Source organism: Heloderma suspectum, chromosome 1 (genome assembly GCF_057233095.1).
Source record: "Heloderma suspectum isolate Gila_16-S chromosome 1, 16-S_ref, whole genome shotgun sequence".
Lineage (NCBI taxonomy): Eukaryota > Metazoa > Chordata > Lepidosauria > Squamata > Helodermatidae > Heloderma > Heloderma suspectum.
This window is the reverse complement of record NC_139458.1, coordinates 38,435,028-38,454,044: the sequence shown is the minus strand read 5'-3', so window position 1 is coordinate 38,454,044 and position 19,017 is coordinate 38,435,028.

The window sequence follows — 19,017 nt, the reverse complement described above, 5'->3', positions numbered from 1 at the left end:
CCTCTCAGCGGCTTTTGATACCGTTGACTACGGTATCCTCCTGGACCACCTGGAGGGGTTGGGCATTGGAGACACTGTATTGCGGTGGTTCCGGTCCTTCGTCTCCTGCAGGTACCAGAGGGTAGCACTGGGAGAGGAGGTTTCGGACCCGTGGCCACTTACTTGTGGGGTGCCACAGGGTTCCATCCTCTCCCCGATGCTATTTAACATCTATGTGAAGCCACTGGGGGCTATCATCAGGAGGTTTGGGGTGCAGTGTCATCAATATGCGGATGACACGCAGCTCTACCTCTCATTCAAATCTTCACCAAGGTTGGCCGTAGAATCCCTGTCCAAATGTCTGGAGATGGTGAGTGGCTGGATGGGGAGGAATAAGCTGAAGCTGAACCCTGACAAGACCGAGGTACTTTTGGTGGGAGACAAGAGGAGGCTGGGGGATGTTGACCTGGTGTTGAATGGGGTACAGCTACCCTTGAAAGACCAGGTCCGCAGCCTGGGGGTCATTTTGGACTCCCAGCTGTCCATGGAGGCTCAGGTGTCAGCTGTGAGCCGGACAGCGCTGTATCAACTCCATCTGATACGGCGGCTGCGCCCCTTCCTTCCCGACCATCTGCCCCCATCAGTAGTACATGCCCTGGTCTCCTCTCGTTTGGACTACTGTAATGCGCTCTACGTGGGGTTACCCTTGAAGACGGTTCGGAAACTGCAGCTGATACAGAACGCGGCGGCTCGCCTGATTAAAGGCAGCCACCGGCGAGATCACATCACTCCAGTGCTGAAGGAGTTGCACTGGTTACCAGTTGTTTTCCGGGCCAAATTCAAGGTGTTGGTTTTGACCTTTAAAACCCTATATGGTTCCAGCCCAGCCTATCTTAAGGAGCGCCTCCAGCAACACCAGACAGGCCGCTTAACAAGATCAGCCTCGGATGGCCTTCTCTCTGTCCCATCAGCCAGGACAGCTAGACTGGTGGGGACGAGGGAGGGGGCCTTCTCTGTGGTGGCCCCCACTTTGTGGAACTCCCTCCCTAGGAAACTCCATCATGCCCCCTCTTTAATGAGCTTCCGTCGTGCATTAAAAATGTGGTTGTTCAGGCAGGCATTTGGGGTGGGGCATTTTATTTTTATTTTAAAATAAAATTTACCAAAATTTTATGGTAAAATTTTATTGTTTTAAATTGTTTATGGTGGGTTGTACATCACCCAGAGTGGCTGGGTGACCAGTCAGATGGGCGATTAATAAATTTAATAAATAAATAAATAATAGAGGGGGACAGGGTGCAGCCCATGGTGGGTTCCAGGAGGGATTTGGACCTGCAACTCTTGGACATTGCCCACCCCTGCCTTCGTTCCATCTGTGCAATGCTGAAGAGTATTTAAGGCACTGTAGTCGATTCCAAGACCATTAAATGGCTTAACAGTCCATTCCCTTTTTCACTCTCTCCCTTCAAACTGCCTTGGTAGCTGGAACTGTCCTTTCTTCCTCCAACTGCCTCAGAATCTTTGAAAGGGAGGTGCTTTTCAAATTCTAGCTACCACATTAGGGTTACAGTATGCACTTTACTTAAATGGGGTACATATGCTGGTCAGCTGCTGGTATCAAATACATTCTTCCAACTTCTTCTAAGTTTCTTTCATAATAGCTCTCTCTCTCTCCCCTGCAATTCTCCATTATAAGGTCTTCAGCAGAGAATAGTGTGCTGTCATCACACACCTCTTCTCACAAGACATCTTGGCTGTGCAGCAGTTCCAGAATTTGGCAGTGCTAACGAGCAGTTATTTTTGACACCGAAGACAATTCAAACAGACACAGGAAAGAGACATGTGTAAGATGTAATTTTCACATAGTTACTTCCCTTGCCATAATTGTAATTTAAGACCTGAGGGGATATATGTATTGCAAGAGTGTATAACCTTTTGGAAATCCCTGATATTTAAACTCAGAAAGGATGGCTTTTAAAAAAAAAATCATCTAGAAGTGTTCAGAGAAAGCATAGACAGGGATATATAATAAAATGCATGGAGAAGCAAAGCAAAATCATATGGACTAGTGGGCTGTGCATTTCTAAATGTCAGAGGAACATCTTCTCATTGAATTAAGCAACAAGAAAGTGAAAAAAAGCCAGCCTGAGTGGCGGGAAAGAGATTTTCAGAGTAACAGGGATGAATCCATGGAAATAAATGTATGAAGGGAGACACTCAGTTTGAGACAAAAGGAGAAATCCTTTTGCATACAGTACAAGCTTTGAGCCCCAACCCAAGGAACTGAGATCTCTTCAGTGGCCTATGCATAATACACCACTGTGTTCTTGGGATCCCCTCCCCCCACCTAAAGTGTGGATGATGTTGTTAGATGGTTTGGACTAGGGAGAGGGAAAGTGGTTGGGGGAATAAGCTTACTACAAGGATGAGCTGTCACAGCTGATAAAAACATCCACATTAGGCCAAAGATGGAGGCAGATGAGTAATCATTTTGTTTGTACACCAGCTACCCAGATTAGGTGATGGGTGAGAATTTTGTTCAGTTCATTTTTTGATAATAACTTACCAAAATTCACAAATGTCTTCATGAATGGGATTGAAAGAACTTGAGGGTTGTTGTTTTTTTTAAAAAAAAAAAAGCATGTCGGAGAAAACCACTCACAACAACAACAACAACCCCATATGAGCAATAGGGTAACAAAGCAACCAGGGATAAACACATTCAACTAACCTAGCTAGACTGTGTCCCTATTTTATCCATGTCTCTAACCCAAGCAATAACTTACTGTTATTGGTCCAGCTGTCTCAGTTATCCTTTTCTAGCAGTTCTGACTCTTAATTTCTTCTAGGGCTCTGGGGTCCTTCTTCCTTCCTTCCTTCCTTCCTTCCTTCCTTCCTTCCTTCCTTCCTTCCTTTCTTTCCTTTCTTCCCTGTCTTATTATCTCTGCTTCTTTCTGCCTCTCTGCTTTTTTGCTATAAGCGTTAATCTATTAATATTATTCTTTTTCTCTCCCCAACTCCAAACAGTCAGGATGGCAGTTGCTTGTTCATTTCTGCAAGCTACGTTTCTACTTCCAAACCTTCTCACTCTCTCACTTTCTCTTCCTTTGATCTTCTATGGAACTTTATAATATCCTGGATCACTGAACAAGCTTCCTGACCTCTACATTCTAACTAAATTTTTGATCTCTAAACTATTAACTTTGTGGCTGAAACTGCACGTATAGGTAGATAGACAGAGCCCTATTCAGGCATTTTGTACCAGAATAAAGTAAACATATGAGGAGAGGGAGTGCTCCAACCCCACCCCAACCTTCATGGTAAATTTCCATCACCCTGTACTAGGGATGACGGAGAATTCCGCCACGGATTTCGGTGAGGCCGAATGCACTGGCATTCGGCCCCCAAAATCCGTGGTGGAACGGTCTGCCCCCCGCCCCCCCACGGATTCCCCCCAGGATGAGGCTTACCTGAGGCAGATGTTCCGGATGGCAGCAGCTCCAGCGGTGGCTTCGGCGGTGGTGGCTGGTCTTTCGACCAGCTGCTGCGGCCACCATTTGTATTCTGGTCTTTGCCGTGATAGGCTATGTAAGTATTTACGTAGCCTATCATGGCAAGCCAAGAAAAAAAAAAGCGTATGCAAATGACAGCAGCTACGGCGGCCGCCATTTGCGTTCCCTATTTTTCGCTGTTTTATCCTACGTAAATATTTACATAGGCAATTACGGCGAAAAAAAAGGAACCACAAATAGCGCCCACTACGCTATTTGTGGTTCCCTTTTTTTCCCGCCCTAATTGCCTATGTAAATATTTACGTAGGATAAAACGGCGAAAAACAGGGAACGCAAATGGTGGCTGCCGTAGTTGCCGCCATTTGCGTACACCGTTTTTTGGGTGGGGCATGCCGTGATAGGCTACGTAAATACTTACGTAGCCTATCACGGCAGCCTGGAAGGATGCAAATGGCGGAGCAGAGCCGGCCAGGCAGGATTCCAGGGGGGAGGACCGGATCGCCTCCCCCCCCATCGAGGATTCCGGGGGGAGGGATGGAGCGCCCCCCCCCAGCGGATGCCCCAACCGGAACCAGGTAAGGGATTCGTACATCCCTACCCTGTACTCATGGCAGATGACAGTCTGATGCGGAGAACCTCCTGTGTCCATGCAGATGCACCACGTAATCAAGAAAAGTTTTTCCAGCATTCTGGCTCAAGTGGAAAGCCTCCACAGATATAGGGATGTCAGAGAATTCTGCCATGGATCTCAGTGAGGCCAAATGCCAGTGCATTCGGCCCCCCGAACTCTGTGGCAGAATGGCCTGCCACCCCCCCTCCACCCCACGGAATCCCGGCGGAGCCAGCCAGGATTCCGAGGGGAGGGACAGAGCGCCTCCCCCCCACACTGCGAAGCAGATCCGTGAAATGGTAAGTGACTTTCGCACATCCCTACACAGATATAGGAGGCTATCCTCTTCAGAAAGTCAGCCTCCACAAGCACAGGGCAATGAAAACATGTGAGGAGGGGGGCTAGCACGCTCTTGCTCCTCACATGTTTGCGGTATTCAGGTACAGAATGCCTGGATAGGGCTAATATCTATATCTATACATCTATAACAAAGAATGTTAGAGAAATCTGCAACTGATTCAAATGAGTTTGGATTTCTATGAATCGATCTGACCTGAGGATTCTGCAGTGGACTGGCTTTCTCCAACTCTGCAGAGCCAGGTTCCATGGATTTCTGGACTGCTTTTTTTTTTTTTTTACTGGAGGGGAGTATTTGCACAAATCCGCTCTTGTACTAATGCACATTAATGCAAGTAGAACAAAAATCTCATACATCCCTAAACAATATCCAATTCCACCAATGAGCAGACAACGGAATGAAACATGCCTGACAATCCATGAAACACAAACAGTAAGAATTTAACAAAATCCAGACCTCACTATGTATAACTATAAGTCTATGTCTTCCTCACAGTTCACTACTTGCATTGAATGGAGTGCGATCCCACCTATGTAATGCATCAGTTAATCTAAGCTTTCCTGGGGTTACCAGTATTCTTTTAGCCTAGTATCTCCAAGGTTGTGCCCATGGGCATCAATGTCCGGCAGACACATCTCTTGCTGCCCCCCAGGCTCCCTGCCCCTCCTGATTTCTATTTCATTTATTTATTTATTTATTTTATTTAAACACTTTTTTAAAAAAAAAGAACCCTGGGTGGCTGGCTCACTGCAAAGTCAATTGCTTCCATCCAGCACTATCTTTTTTCGGGTTCAAAAGATTGTTTTTGTGTTTTGGAGCTCAGACTCCACACCTCTGCCTTTTACTTAGGCTCATGGGAAAATTACTTTTCTTTTACTCCCACCAGTTTGCCTTCTGTGAAAGCTGGGTCCCAGGTAGCCGGCTCAGGTCGACTCAGCCTTCCATCTTTCCGAGATCAGTAAAATGAGTACCCAGCTTGCTGGGGGAAAGGTAGTCACGACTGGGGAAGGCAATGGCAAACCACCCTGCTATAGTCTGCCATGAAAACGCCAGCGTAAGCGGCGTCCCTCTAGGGGTCAGTAAGGAACCAGTGCTTGCACAGGAGGAACCGTTCTTCCCGTTCATGGATCACTGTATGAAAGTCACTTACCTTTTGACAAAATGTGATTTGAGGTGGGGGAGAGGTGCCCCGTCCCTCCCCCCGAAATTCTGGCCAGGGGGGAGGTGCCCCGTCCCTCCCCCTTGAAATTCTGGCTGGGGGGGAGGGGCCCCATCCCTCCCGCTGCGAATCTTGGCCAGCTGGGTCTGCAAATGGAGGCGGCCGTAGCCGCCGCCGTTTGCGTCCCTGCAGTCAGCCGTGATAGGCTACGTAAATGTTTACGTAGCCTATCACGGCTGAGTAAAAAAAAAAAACCACGCGTACGCAAATGGCGGCACCCATGGGCGCCACCATTTGCATTCCTTATTTGGGCACGTCTACTCTACGTAAATATTTACGTAGACTACGGCAAACATAAGGGGAATGCAAATAGCGTAGCATCTACGCTATTTGGGTTCACCTTATTTTCGCCGTAGTCTACGTAAATGATTAAGTACACTAGACATGCCAAAATAAGGAATGCAAATGGTGGCGCCCATGGGCGCTGCCATTTGCATATGCATGGTTTTTTCTTTTGTTTTTTACTCAGCCATGATAGGCTATGTAAACATTTATGTAGCCTATCACGGTATTTTTTAAAAATCTAGCCGTGATAGGCTACGTAAATCTTCATGTAGCCTATCATGATTTTTTGTTTGTTTGTTGTTGTTTTTACTGGAAATGGTGGCGGTGGCAGCCGGTCGGAAGACTGGCCGCTGCAGCCGCTGCCGCTGAACCACCACCGAACCGCCGCCGCAGCCGATGCCGCCAGGGAGATTCGCCCAAGGTAAGTCCCGTCCCGGGGGGGGGGGCGGGGGGGCAGACCATTTTGCCACCGATTTCAGGAGGCCGAATGCGCTGGCATTCGGCCTCTCCGAGATTCATGGCGAAATTCTCTGACATCCCTACTTAGAAGAAATGGAGTAGCACTCATAGTCAACAAAAGGGTGGGAAAAGCAGTACTGGGGTACAATCTCAAAAACAATAGAATGATCTCAGTACGAATCCAAGGCAAACCATTCAACATCACAATAATTCAAGTCTATGCCCCAACCACTGAGGCCAAAAAAGCTGAGGTTGATTGGTTCTATAAACACCTACAACACCTTCTAGAACTAACACCAAAAAAAGATGTCCTCTTCATCATAGGGGATTAGGGATGTACGAAAGTCACTTACCTTTTCGCAGCAGTGATTCGTGGTGGGGGGGAGGCACGTCACTTCTCCCTCTGAAGTTCAGGCGAGGGAGGGGAGGCGTCCCGCCCCGCCCAGCCGAAATTCAGGCCGGGGGGGAGGCACCCCACCTCGCCCGGCCGAAATTCAGGCCGGAGAGAAGCGCCCTGTCCCCCCGGCCGCGAAAGAAAAAGTAAAAAAAAAAACAACGTGATAGGCTACGTAATGATTAACGTACCTATAACGGCTAGATTTCCAAAGTCAGCTGTGATAAGCTAAATTAATCGTCACGTAGCCTATCACGGGTGACTTTGGAAAAAAAAAGCGCATACGCAAATGGCGGCGGCCCATGGGTGCCGCCATTTGCGTTCCTTATTTTGGCACGTCTAGTCTACGTAAAGATTTACGTAGACTACAGCGAAAATAAGGGCAACGCAAATGGTGTTCCCTTATTTTTGCCGTAGTCTACGTAAATTTTTACGTAGACTAGACGTGCCAAAATAAGGAACACAAATGGCGGCGCCCATGGGCCGCCGCCATTGGCGTAAGTGCTTTTTTTTTTCCAAAGTCACCCATGATAGGCTATGTGATGATTTACGTAGCCTATCATGGCTGACTTTGGAAATCTAGCCATGATAGGCTACGTAAATCGTTACGTAGCCTATCACGGGTGTGTGTTTTGTTTTGTTTTTACTTTTTTATTTTGTAATGGTGGCAGCGGCAGCCAGCCGGGACACCAGCCACCGCCCCGCCACCGCCGAAACGCCGCCAAAACGCCGCCGGGACCCGCCGCCGAGAGGGAAATTCGCTGAAGGTAAGTCCTATCCCGGGGGGGGGGTGGGGGGCCGGCGGAGAATTTCCCCAACACTTTCGGGGGGCCGAATGCCTCGGCGCTTGGCCTCCCAAAGATTCGGGGAGAAATTCTCCACCATCCCTATTAGGTAAGTCCGGGATGGGACTTACCTCCCTCGAATGTCCCTCTCGGGAGCGGGTCCCGGCGGCGTTTCGGCGGGGGCGAGGGCGCCGGCCGGTTTTCCGACCGGCTGCCGCCACCGCCATTTCCAAGTAAATGTAAAAACAAAACAAAACACACATGTGATAGGCTACGTAATGATTTACGTAACCTATCACGGCTAGATTTCCATAGTCAGCCATGATAGGCTATGTAAATCGTTACATAGCCTATCACGGGTGACTTTGGGGGAAAAAAAAGCACGTATGCAAATGGCGGCACCCATGGGCGCCGCCATTTGCATTCCTTATTTGGGCCCGGGTAGTCTACGTAAAGATTTACGTAGACTACGGCGAAAATAAGGGCAACGCAAATAGCCATGGGCACCGCCATTTGCATAGACGCTTTTTTTTTTTTTCCAAAGTCACCCGTGATAGGCTGCGTAACGATTGACGTAGCCTATCACGGCTGACTTTGGAAATCTAGCCGTGATAGGCTACGTAAATCATTACATAGCCTATCACGTGTGTGTGTGCATGTGTGTGTTTAACATTCACTTTTGTATTTCGCGGCCTGAGACGGGGCGCTTCTCCCCGGCCTGAATTTCGGCCGGGCGAGGCGGGCCGCCTCCCCCCCCAGCCTGAACTTCGGGGGGAGAACCGAACCGCCTCCCCCCACCGCGAAGCAAGCTGTGGGACCAGGTAAGTGATTTTCGTACATCCCTAGTTCTCTTGGCAAAACTCTATTAGCCTTTGTCCTGCTTCATTTTGTACACCAAGGCCATACTTGCCTGTTATCCCGGTCATTTCTTGACTTCCTACTTTAGCATTCCAATCCCCTAGAGAACACGCTGATCATAGCAAACACTCTTTTCCAACAGCACAAGAGGCGACTCTACACATGGACATCACCAGATGGTCAATATCAAAATCAGATTGATTTAGGGATGTCAGAGAATTTCTCCATGAATCTCCAAGAGGCCGAATGCCAACTCATTCAACACCCTGAAATTGGTGGAGAAACGGTCCGCCCCCCCGCCCCCCCCCCCGGGATGGGACTTACCTTGTGCGAATGTCCCTGGTGGTGGCGGCTCCCGGCGGTGGTTCGGTGGCAGTTCGGCGGCGGCCGGTCAGAAGACCGGCCGCCGCTGCCATTTCCAAGTAAAAACAACAACAACAACAACAAACGTGATAGGCTACGTAAAGATTTACGTAGCCGATCACGGCTAGATTTTCAAAAAACACCGTGATAGGCTACGTAAATGTTTATGTAGCCTATCACAGCTGACTTTGGGGGGGGGGGGAAAGCACGTACGCAAATGGTGGTGCCCATGGGTGCCGCCATTTGCATACGTGCTTTTTTTTCCCCAAAGTCAGCCATGATAGGCTACGTAAACATTTACATAGCCTATCACGGCTGACTGCAGGGACGCAAACGGTGGCCGTCCCTCCGGCAGGATTCGCGGCCGGAGGGACGGGGCGCCTCCCCCCCAGCCAGAATTTCGGGGGTAGGGATGGGGCACCTCCCCCCCACCCAGAATTTCAGGGGGAGGGACGGAGCGCCTCCCCCCCACCACGAAGCAAGCTGCGGGATCAGGTAAGGGACTTCCGTCCATCCCCAGACTGATTATGTATTTTGCAGCCAAAGATGAAGAAGCCCTATACAGTCAGTCAGTAAAAACTAGACCTGGAGCTGACTGTGGATGATATCATGAGCTGCTTCTTGCAAAATTTTGGCTGAAATTGAAGAACGTAGGGAAAACCACTAAACCATTCAGGTATGACCTAAAACATATCCCTGATGAATATACAGTGGAGGTGAGGAACAGATTTCAGGGATTAGACCTGATCGACAGAGTGCCTGAGGAACTATGGACAGAGGTCCATAACATTGTTCAGGAGGCAGCAACTCAATCCATCCCAAAGAAACAGAAATGCAAGAAAGCAAAGTGGCTGTCTGATGAGGCTTTACAAGTAGCTGAGGAAAGAAGGGAAGTGAAAAGCAAGGGACAAAGGGGACGATATATAAACAACTGAATGCAGAGTTCCAGAGAATAGCAAGGAGAGACAAGAAGGCCTTCTGAAATGAACAATGCAAAGAAATCGAAGAAAACAATAGAATGGGAAAGACTAGAGATCTTTTCAAGAAAATCGGAGATCTCAAGGGAACGTTTTGTGCAAAGATGGGCATGATAAAGGACAAAGAAGGCAGGGACCTAACAGAAGCAGATGAGATTAAGAAGAGCTGGAAAGAATACACAGAAGAACTATACAGGAAAGATATTAATGTCCCTGACAGCGTGGTCACTGAACCTGACATCATAGAGAGTGAAGTCAAATGGGCCTTAGGAATAGGGATGGCGGAGAATTTCTCCCCGAAACTTTGGGGGGCCGAGCGCCAACGTGTTCGGCCCCCTGAACAAGTTTCGGGGAGAAATCCTCCGCCCCACCCCCACCCCCCGCACCCCCCCCGGGACGGGACTTACCTTCCCTGAATGTCCCTCCCGGCGGTGGGTCCGGCTGGCGGTTCGTCCGGTGTTCGAGCGGGGCGGGAGCAGCAGCCGGTCTTTCGACCGGCTGCCGCCCCCGCCATTGCAATGAAAGGAAAAAAAAAAAAACGTCCCCTGATAGGCTACGTGACGATTCACGTAGCCTATCATGGCTAGATCTGGAAAGTCAGCTGTGATAGGCTACGTGAATCGTCACGTAGCCTATCACGGGTGACTTTAAAAAAAAAAAAGTGTGTACGGATAATGGCGGCCCCCATAGGGAGCCGCCATTCCCCTTCCTTATTTGGTCGCTGTAGTCTACGTCAATGTTTACGTAGACTACGGCGAAAATAAGGGCAACGCTATTTGCGTTGCCCTTATTTTCGCCGTAGTCTACATAAACATTGACGTAGACTACAGCAACTAAATAAGGAACGCGAATGGCGGCTCCCTATGGGGGCCGCCATTCGCATACGCACTTTTTTTTTTTTTTAAAGTCACCCCTGATAGGCTACGTGACGATTCACGTAGCCTATCACGGCTGACTTTCCAGATCTAGCCGTGATAGGCTACGTGAATCATCACGTAGCCTATCAGGGGACATTGTTTGTTTGGTTTTTTTACTTTCATGTTTGCGGCCGGGCGAGGCGGGAAGCCTCCTCCCCGGCCTGAATTTCGGCCGGGCGAGGCAGGAAGCCTCCCCCCCCAGCCTGAATTTCAGCCGGGCGAGGCGGGAAGCCTCCCCCCCCGGCCTGAACTTCGCGGGGGGAGCAGCGAAGCGCTCCCCCCCACCGCGAACAAGCTGCGAGAAAAGGTAAGTGACTTTCGTCCACCCCTACTTAGGAAGCATGACTAACAACAAAGCTAGCGGAGATGACAGTATTCCAGCTGAGCTATTTAAAATCCTAAAAGATGATGCTGTTAAAGTGCTGCACTCAATATGTCAACAAATTTGGAACACTCAACAGTGGCCACAAGACTGGAAAAGGTCAGTTTAGATTCCAGTTCCAAAGAAGGGCAATGCCAAAGAGTGTTCAAACTACCTTACAATTGCGCTCATTTCACATGCCAGCAAGGTTATGCTCCAAATCCTACAAGCTAGGCTTCAGCAGTATGTGAACCGAGAACTACCGGAAGTACAAGCTGGGTTTCAAAGAGGCAGAGGAAAAGCTGGACTATAAGGAAGGCTGAGCACCTAAAAATCAATGCCTTCGAACTGTGGTGCTGGAGAAGAGTCTTATGAGTCCCCTGGACGGGAAGGAGGTCAAATCAGTCAATCCTAAAGGAATTCAACTCTGACTGCTAATTGGAAAGACAGATCCTGAAGCTGAAGCTCAAATATTTTGGCCACCTAAAGCGAAGAGAAAACTCCCTAGAAAAGACCCTGATGCTGGGAATGGTTGAAGGCAAAAGGAGAAGGGGACGGCAGAGGATGAGATGGCTAGATAGCATCAAATGATGCAATGAATATGAATTTGAGCACACTCCGGGAGAGAGCGGAGGACAGGAAGGCCTGGCGTGCTATGGTCCATGGGGTCACGAAGAGTCAGACACGACTTAATGACTGAACAACAACAACACCAGCCATGCTCATCATGGCAGCTATTTGATGAATGGGCAAGTGACACCATGCCAGCTATTTTTGTGAAAGTGCCCACAAGGCTATCTCAAAATTCCAAAGGTACCCACTGTCCCCTGTTTTAGTTCTACAGCCTTATTCATATCCTTAGCACTGTCATTATCTTTCGTTTCCCAGTATTGGGGAAAAGGTGGGATATAAATAAATGAATGAATAAATGAATGAATGAATGAATGAATAATTTTGCCCCAAATCATGGAAAAACTCATCTTGAAAACAACGAGGGCTCAATGTGACTAAAAAGTGAATAAACAGATTAGCTTTTTTATCATTTGTGTTATAGTTAGGATTTCCTCTTTATTACTATTGTTCCATTTAAGTCTGAGGAAATCAACATTACTCCTTTATTGTGAATCAAAATCATGCATTGCAATGTATTAATAAAAATGGAAAATGCAATTTTCCTTCTATAATATGACTTAAGATCCTCTGAAATAATAGTATTTCTAGGATCTTAAGCAGAGAGATAAAGCAGTTATTGTTCAGTGCAGCAGAAGTGGGAAGGCTGCAAATGGGTTTAAAGAGGCAGCATTTAAAAATATAGGAGAACACTTCAGAACCAAGAGCTGTGAAGAAATAGCTAAAATAAAAGTAGAGAAGTTCACATAAAGTGTGGGTAAATGTATTGGATAAATGAAGTATGCTGAAATGAAAGGACTCTTTTCTGTGAATTAAACAAATCTGACGATTTGCAGTAAATGTCACTTGAACATGTTTCTACCTATGATTTCACCATGTTTCATTTCCACTAGAGCTGAACTGAAATTTCCCAGAAGGCATTTTCTTTAGAAAAATTCTGAGACTTTTCTTTTCCTCGTCCTCCTGAAAAATGAAGACCAGTTTTCAGAATTTTCTCCAAATATTCTCCACCATTTTGTTGTAATGGCTGCCATCCCCCCCCTTCACACACACACACACACACACACACACACAGTCCCAGAATAAGTCTGGGGTGGGAGGAGAAGCTTTGCTTGTGCCACTGCTAATGGGGGGGCCCACCTTCAAGAAAGTGATGGATAATTTATCCTCCCCCCCATTAAAAATTGGTGAAATGGTCCCCCCAATTTCTCTGCCCACAAAAAGGGAGCCAAAAACAATGGGAGATGTTTTATTCCACAAAAATAAACAGTTGTAATGCACATGTAGGTCCTTCTTCAAGGAAATCTATAGAACATAGAACAATGTACAAAATTTCTGTTCTATTATATATGAAGGACCCGCATGTAGTCCGAAATGTGTTGGAACTGATTATTTTTGTGTGGGGGAGCACCTCTTTTAATTACCCCATTGCTTTGTTGGTTTTTGGCATCCTTTGTGGTATTTCTCATTTTGTGGGATTCTGTTCGCTGCAGTTGCTTCACCACAAATAGGGTACCAAAGTTCAAGAGGCCATTTGCTGTTGGTGTTAAGGCATCAGGCAGGATCCTTAGATGAGAGGTAATGGGAGTGGGCTCCCCCTCCCTCACATGTGAAGAGGCTGACCTACAGCCAGCAGCGAGCTAGGGGGGCTGCCCCCCTAAATTTTCTCTGCCCCCCTGATTTTTTTTTACAAACAAATAATTTAAAACCAGTTTGCAGTTTTGTCTTTAAAAGGCCAGCAAATGAGATAAACTGCCTCCTACTTTTTTTGGCAGCCCTCCCCCAGAGCTTTTAAGCTGGCTATGGGCATGGGAAGATGTCTTCTTATGGTGATATAAGCCTAGGCCTTCAGGAGATGGCCCCATGACCACATCCCCATGAGAATGCTGTAGATAAGAGGTGGGCAACTTTGGCAGTTCTGAGGGACAATTTCCTCCCCACAGAATTCACCAGGGCCACACAATTGCCAAAATAACTGCCACACACCACCAATTTTGAAAATGGGCAGCGCTGCAGCAAAACAGCAATGGTTTCCTTTAAAAGTAGCCCTTTTTCCTGTTCCTGCTGTTGCCACACCACCAATTATTTACCACTGCCACACTGCCAATTTGTGGTGATGGGGCCATGGAACTGACAAAAAAGCCAATTAGAATGTGTGGGGTCTGTGGGCTGCACATTGACCACCCCTGGCATAGATGGTTGGTGGACACAGTCTTTTCCCACTTTCCCTAGCTGACAGAGCCAGCAGGATAGGCCAAAGCTTTCTGATAGCACATAGGTTGTCAGAGATAGGGACGGGTGAACTAACAATGTTTGAGATTGGTAGGATTCTCTGGAAATTGGCTTGCCTCTTGCTTCATGCCTGATTCCTGTTCATGTTTGCAATCAGTTCTCGTTCTGCGCAAATGGAAAAATTGTGCAAATCGAGCATCAAATGAACATGAAATTTTCATCAGTGTCCTAATTTGCACAACTTTCCTCCATAGACTCAGGTGGAGCTAATTCAGTCTACAGGGGAAATTTGCACAAAATCAAACTGGGAAACTTGCGTAAATCAAAAGTAGGGATGGCAGAGAATTCTGCCACAGATTTCAGTGAGGCCAAATGCACTGGCATTCGGCCCCCTGAAACCTGTGGCAGAACGGCCTCCCACCCACCACCCACCCCGCGGAATCCCCTCGGGATGAAGCTTACCTGGGGCAGATGTGGAGGCAGCGGTGGCTCTGGCGGCGGCTCTGATGGCGGCTGGTCTCTCAGCCAGCTGCTGCAGCTGCAAATGGCGGCCGTCGTAGGGCCGTCGTAGGTAGCCATTTACATGGCTGCCTTTACCTTGATAGGCTACATAAATACTTACGTAGCCTATCACAGAAAGAGCAGGAGTGCAAACGGCATAGCGGCCACTGCTAGCATCCCTGCTCTTTGCTGTGATAGGCTACGTAAATACTTACGTAACCTATCATGGCAGCCTGGCAGGATGCAATTAGCGGCCGCTACGACGGCCACCATTTGAGGCCGCAGCAGCCCAGCTGCAGACAGAACTCTGGCTGTGGATGGCCCTGGCCAGTAGCTCCGTAGAGCCAGCCAGGGAGGATTCTAGGGGGAGGGATGGAGCGCCTCCCCCGCACCACGGATGCCCCTGCGCAGAGCCAGATAAGGGATTTGTATATTCCTAATCAAAAGTGAGCACATGTCCGGCAATTTGCAGACATGTTTTGGCAGAAACGTGCTCGTGATCACATTTGGGGCTTTGAACATGGAATGCTTGTATGTTTTGCAGGCAAAATGAAATTCATTTGAGTTATTACATTTCTATACTGCTCAATAGCAGAAGCTGTCTGGGCAGTTTACAAAGATTAAAACCATTAAACATACATTATACAAAGTGTAAAAACCATGTACATACTAACATATAGACAGATGGCACAGACAGACATATATCTAAAACAATTTTAAATAATCAACAATTTAAAAAGTCCAGGGCTTGATTAAAACCTCATCATATGTTGCCAAATGCCTGAGAGTTGAGGAGGGTCTTAACCTGTCACTGAAAAGATAACAATGTTTGTTAGTTTGTTTGTTTGTTTATTGCATTTATAAATGACTTACATGTGTTCTTCCTCCCTGTCCTCATCACTCCTGCCCATGGTGAATAGTTTTCCCCTATTTGCAGAAATTTGCCCTCCCCACAAAAAAAAAATTGTAAATGGGGCAACTTTTGCAGCTTGTGAAAGCTTTCACTGAAAGCTTCCCCTTCTTTCTGCTCAGTTTCTCAGGCCACTATAAAACACAATTCCAAGCGCATTCCAACGGCCGTGGGATGTTTTTCAAATAATGTTTTAACATTTAACATTTACCATAATGGCTTGTCATTGGCTTAGGGGGAGTGTTGGCTTAGTATTGCAGATTTAATCCATAGAGCTGCTTGATTGATGTCTTCTCTGGAGATAAATGCTCCATCATGCAGGAAGACATGAAGCCAAAGTGAATGGGTAAATGTGATAAAGAGGAAAAAGAGCAAAAAGCCCATTGGATGGAAAACAACCCTCTATCTTGGAAAACCGTGAGTTAAATGTTGGGTATCAACCACTCTTCTGTTTTATTTCATTCATGTTTAATGGCTTCTTGTGCGACATGCTTTCTTACTTTTATTTTTTTACAGTGAGGAAGTGGCAGCTGAAAAATCTGGCAAGGACTTCAATAAAAAACACAACAAAACCTGCAAGTAGTCAAGAGAATTCAACCCATGCATTTTAAAATACATGTACGGCAGTGGCAGGACAGATAGGCACTCTTAATAGTCCTTTTATGCTTCTCATGCAGATCAAAATGTGCAAGACATGTTGTATCCAAAATCTATTTGAGCTAATGATCCTTCCTCAGCCCAGAGACTTACGCTTTTTGTTCTCATACACTTTCTTGACTGAGAACTTCCTATCAATAATATCCAGGGATGGGGAAACCATGGCTGGGCAAGCTTGCTGAAATTCTCCAAACTGCACTTCAAAGCTCAGTTCAAGGTGTTCCCATTCTGATTTGCGATCTGTTTTTTTATTTCTTTGAATGGGGAAAATGTGCATTTCAAATGGGAAAAGTGTGCATTTCTGTGCACATTTTTCAAAAGTGTGCACTTTTCTCCTATTAACTAAAGTGTGAAAATGCATATTTTTTGAGAAATACGAATTTCAAAGTGTACATTTTCCAAAAGAAAAATGAATTTTGCAAATGCTATTGCAACTTCAGGAATGGGTGAACATTTTTATGAAAAAATGCATTCCTGTTCGCGTCTGCCTCCGGGCTTGCAAATGGGGCAAGTTCGAATGATTTGTGAATAGAAACAAAATTGTCATAGATCCTTAATAATATTCATTAGTGATGTGAGGCGAGGCAATGTGATCCATTGGGCAGTTGGTCTTTATTACAGGAGAGTTGATCCTAAGCCCCACCTCTACTGCAGTTGGTTTCCTGAGCCATCTGGATGCAAAGGAAGGATCCATCAGGCACCCTTCATTATGCCTGGATACAGCTCCAGCTTAGAGCTCTGTTCCTCCCTCCTGCTACCCAGGTGACATCTAAAATCATCGGAGGAGGCCTTGCTCGTCATTCCAAAATGAAGGGAATGTTGCCATGAAGAACCCTGAAAGCAGGCCTTCTCTGTAGCAGCAGCCACCCTCTGGAAAATCCTTCCCCATGCAGAAAATGTGGCATCTTTCAAATACCTCCTAAAAACAGACCTTTTCACCCAGACTTTCCCTGGGTTGTAACTGCTGTTGAGTTTTACTTTGGTTTTACATGCTTCTTTTAAAAGTTTTAAATTATGTTTTATCATGTTGTGTTTTATGGTTGCATTGTCACAAAGAGAAAGGATTAGCCCTACCAAATGGCAAGCAGCCAGTACAGATATGACCATCCCAGGCCCTCCTATAACAAGTGGCTAACCTAGAGATCTTGCCAGAGGCTATCCAAAGGAAAATACTGCCCTCTCAAGCTATCTCAGACAAATAGCAATATTAAGCAATATTTTAGAAAGAAAGAAAGAAAGAAAGAAAGAAAGAAAGAAAGAAAGAAAGAAAGAAGCATAGCTGACTACTTAAAGCAACAGGCCCTCCCAGAAATCTATTCTAGGCACAGAAGGGAGCAAATGTGGTTCACCACTAACTCCTCAAAGTTGCAATGGTCTTCCACATTTCTTCTGAACCCTATTCAGGCATGCTAAACCTGAACAGACTAATCATGTGAAGGGGAGCGCTCCAGCCCTGCCTCTCACCCTCATCATGTTTCGTTGCCCTCTGCTTGCAGAGGGCAGCAGGCTGAAGTGGAAAGTATCAGTGGGGGCTCTCTATACCATCTTGAATGCTGATTATCCAGCATTCTCAATCACATGGAGAGCCCCCACAGATAGAGGAGGCTCTCTGCTTTAGACTGTTACCTTCCACAAGTAGAGGGTGATGAAACATGATGAGAGAGAGGGACAGGGCTGGAGCCCTCCCTCCCTTGTACATTTGCCTAGTCAGGTGGGGATGGCGGAAAAATCTGCCACAGACTCCGATGAGGAGTCCGTGCTGGAATGGACTACTCCCCCCCCACCACCCCATGAAATTCTCCTCGGACAGACCCTACCTGCTGCTGGCTGGTCCGGGTCTGTCTGCTGCTCCCTGCTGCCCCGGTCTGCGGATGCAAATGGTGTACGGCATAGCGGACGCCATTTGCGTCCCTGCTTTAGCCATGATAGGCTATGTAAATATTTACATAGCCTATCACAGCTAAAGCAGGGACGCAAATGGTGTCCTCTACACCGGACGCCATTTGCGTCCGCAGCCCGGCAGTGGATGGAAGTCTGGCTGCAGATGGGCCCGGCTGGTGGCTCCACAGACTTGCCATGGAGCAGAGCTGGCCGGAGAGGATTCCGGGTAGAGGGACGGATCATCTCCCCCCCTCAGCAGACACCCCGAACCAGATGGGTGAGTGGGGTTCGTACACCCCTATAGTCAGGTTTAGCATGCCTAAATAGGGCTAATATTTCATCAGGATGAGAACCTTTCGCCCTCCGGATGTTGTTGGACTACAACTCACATCATCCCTGGCCACTGTCCATTCTGGCTAGGGATGCCCATTACATAAGTTCCCCACCCCTGCCTTGGGCAAACTGCTATTTCTCTGCCTCAGTTCACTTGCACAATACAGATATATAGCATTTTAAATGTTATTCTTAAACTTCTATCCCGACCACAACACGTTTGAAGTGGCTACCTACATCTGTTAAAAATTCAATTCACAAAAGATAAAATTGGCATTTAAAACCATTGATACTAAACATGGCATCCTAAACTGTAAACAAAAACACAAAAGAAAGGATAGAAGAACAAAAGCAAAAGAGGGCATTGCGGGAAGAATCCATTTTGTCTGTTGTCCATTCACAAAGAAGGGACAGCAAGCATGTAACCAAAGGAATAACTTGCACTTTCAGCAGACTCTTCCCAAAAGGAGGTGGCCTAATTTCACGTGGCCCTCAGCCTAATTTCAAAAGCCCCCTGCATGTGATCAGGTCAGAACTCTGGCAAAAGCAGTCTGTTCCATCCCTGACAGCATGGACAGAGCTTAGAAATGGCCCACCTGCGCATGGGCCCCAGATCCTGTGAGCTGGGCCCCGGATCCTGTGAGCTGCCCCAATTGCTATAATCTGCCTTAATACAAGCCTGCTTCTTCCCTATGAACTTAGTAGCCTTGCAAGTACTAGGAGATCTTAGGACTCACTCCATTAGCAGACTAACAGGGAATGTAGCGTGAAGGCACAAGCCTTTTAAACTGGAGGG